The sequence below is a fragment of the Pseudophryne corroboree genome, chromosome 2 (genome assembly GCF_028390025.1).
Source record: "Pseudophryne corroboree isolate aPseCor3 chromosome 2, aPseCor3.hap2, whole genome shotgun sequence".
Lineage (NCBI taxonomy): Eukaryota > Metazoa > Chordata > Amphibia > Anura > Myobatrachidae > Pseudophryne > Pseudophryne corroboree.
Genome location: NC_086445.1, coordinates 472,589,282 through 472,592,311, shown reverse-complemented (window position 1 = coordinate 472,592,311; position 3,030 = coordinate 472,589,282). Strand labels below are relative to the sequence as shown.

Genomic DNA, 3,030 nt, shown 5'->3' with positions numbered 1-3,030 from the left:
GTGCCATTTTTGATTCAGCAATTGCACCAGCGATTTAACGTTACTGTTGCATTCCCTTTCACTGACAAATATGTTAAGAGATTGTCCATGTTATAGGCACATATAGGCTATTATTAGTTGTTCCTCTTGTGGCAGCAGCATTACCTTGTATTGTATGCATATAATCACTGTGTGAGCAGCAGAGCCTGCCCTAACCAATAGGATGCCCTAGGCAAGATTTTGTCTGGTGCCCCCTAGCACCGCCGCTAGTTCTGCAGGAGATGCCTGGCATGAGTCAGTAGGCAGCTCTGCTAATGTCGGGCGCCTTTTGTTCATAAAAATGCATATTGTTTGCATTACTATGTGGCTAGGATGCACAAGCAGCTTCTGCTGATTAAAATGATAGGCAGCATGCCTATATTATGTGCGTGACTGCGGCTATATCTGCATATGAAATGCTACATTACAGTGATTTCCAGGACTACACTGCAACGTAGCATTTTGTATGCAGATACAGCCGCAGTCACACACAGAATATAGGCATGCCGCATATCATTTTAATCAGCAGAAGGTGCTGGTGCCCCTAAGCATACCAAATGCCCTAGGCAATTGCCTAGTTTGCCTATGCCTAAGGCCGGCTCTGGTGAGCAGCATTACCTTGTATGTACATAATAATTTAGGGGATATTCTCACCAGCATCTTCGTATAATTTTTATAATTGCTATTCAATCTAGGAACGCGGCATCATTCTTCATTTCTGAGATACACTGAGTCATTTCACTAATCTGACATTTAAGTGATATTATCAATGTCCACATTCAATTTGTATTAATATTTTTTGAATCTGTGTTTGATGTTAGCAAATGTTTGGTAGCAGGGTACTTTGCATATAATTATTTATGCCCTCTGCTTCCATTCTTGACTCTTTTTTCTTCTTTCCGTGGACTCTCATCTATGATCCTGGATGCGTAATACCACCTATTGGGGACCTACTGCATCCAGCCTAACGTAGAAAGCAGATCCACACTTTTTGTGACCAAATTGTCACATCTTCGTTTATATAGGTGCACTCTCATTGGCGTCTAACCCATCCATCTGTCTACTACCATACCACACTGCCAGTGCCCGATCTCGTCCGATCTTGGAAGCTATACAGTGTTGGGCTGGGTCAGTACCTGAGGGGGAAACTCACAGGGAATACCCAGTGTAGTAGACTCTTTATCCCTGTGATGTGCGTTATCTGACGCCAACAGCAGTATCACCACCTGACTTCATTCTTTTCTATAATATCCCTATCTAACGTAGGCATACTCTGGTTACACAATTACTCAAGATCTTTGATCTCTTTATTTACCAACAAATTATACAGTGTAACTGGTTGGTGACTGGTGGGAAGTGGGTAATGTCTCACTATCCATTGCCGGACCTGTCCAGCTTTCTCACATTCAATAATTGACCATAATTTGGTCTCAACAATACAGATTCTCTGTACTGGTCGGGCTGAAACGGATGCAGAAAAGCAAAGTGACTACATCCTTTCTTATCACATTCTGTGAGACAGAACCAGAACATTCCTCTATTTTTTCAAAACTATTCCTTTTAATTTTTTTTTTTTTTAAATTTCAATTTAATACGTATTTTAAATCACATTCATTTTTTGGATCCTAGGATATTTAACGGGTAATCATGAGAGAGATATATATTTTTTTAATGTATATCCAATAATAAGAATTTACTCACCGGTAATTCTATTTCTCGTAGTCCGTAGTGGATGCTGGGGACTCCGTAAGGACCATGGGGAATAGACAGCTCCGCAGGAGACTGGGCACATCTAAAGAAAGAATTAGGACTATCTGGAGTGCACTGGCTCCTCCCCCTATGACCCTCCTCCAAGCCTCAGTTAGGACACTGTGCCCGGAAGAGCTGACACAATAAGGAAGGATTTTGAATCCCGGGTAAGACTCATACCAGCCACACCAATCACACCGTATAACTCGTGATAGGAACCCCGGTTAACAGTATGATAACAAAAGGAGCCTCTGAACAGATGGCTCGCAATAATAACCCGATTTGTGTAACAATAACTATTTACAAGTATTGCAGACAATCCGCACTTGGGATGGGCGCCCAGCATCCACTACGGACTACGAGAAATAGAATTACCGGTGAGTAAATTCTTATTTTCTCTGATGTCCTAGTGGATGCTGGGGACTCCGTAAGGACCATGGGGATTATACCAAAGCTCCCAAATGGGCGGGAGAGTGCGGACGACTCTGCAACACCGAATGAGAGAACTCCAGGTCCTCCTCAGCCAGGGTATCAAATTTGTAGAATTTTGCAAACGTGTTTGCCCCTGACCAAGTAGCAGCTCGTCAAAGTTGTAAAGCCGAGACCCCTCGGGCAGCCACCCAAGATGAGCCCACCTTCCTTGTGGAATGGGCTTTTACAGATTTAGGCTGCGGTAGTCCTACCGCAGAATGCGCCAGCTGAATAGTGCTACAAATCCAGCGCGCAATAGTCTGCTTAGAAGCAGGAGCACCCAGTTTGTTGGGTGCATACAGGATAAACAGCGAGTCAGTTTTCCTGACTCCAGCCGTCCTGGAAACATAAATTTTCAGGGCCCTGACTACGTCCAGTAACTTGGAATCCTCCACGTTCCCAGTAGCCGCAGGCACCACAATAGGCTGGTTCAAGTGAAACGCTGATACCACCTTCGGGAGAAACTGAGGACGAGTCCTCAATTCGGCCCTATCCATATGGAAAATCAGATAAGGGCTTTTATAGGACAAAGCCGCCAATTCTGACACACGCCTGGCCGAAGCCAGGGCCAACAGCATGACCACTTTCCACGTGAGATATTTCAAATCCACAGTCTTAAGTGGTTCAAACCAATGTGATTTCAGGAACTCCAAAACCACATTGAGATCCCAAGGTGCCACTGGGGGCACAAAAGGAGGCTGAATATGCAGAACTCCCTTGACAAAAGTCTGAACTTCAGGCAGGGAAGCCAGTTCTTTCTGGAAGAAAATCGACAGTGCCGAAATCTGGACC

At 44.3% G+C, this 3,030-nt stretch overlaps 1 pseudogene; it reads left to right on the top strand.

The window, feature by feature from the left end:
* The first annotated feature begins 1,076 nt into the window (after positions 1-1,076).
* LOC135051862 (5S ribosomal RNA) lies at positions 1,077-1,195 on the top strand (annotated as a pseudogene).
* The last annotated feature ends 1,835 nt before the right edge of the window (positions 1,196-3,030 follow it).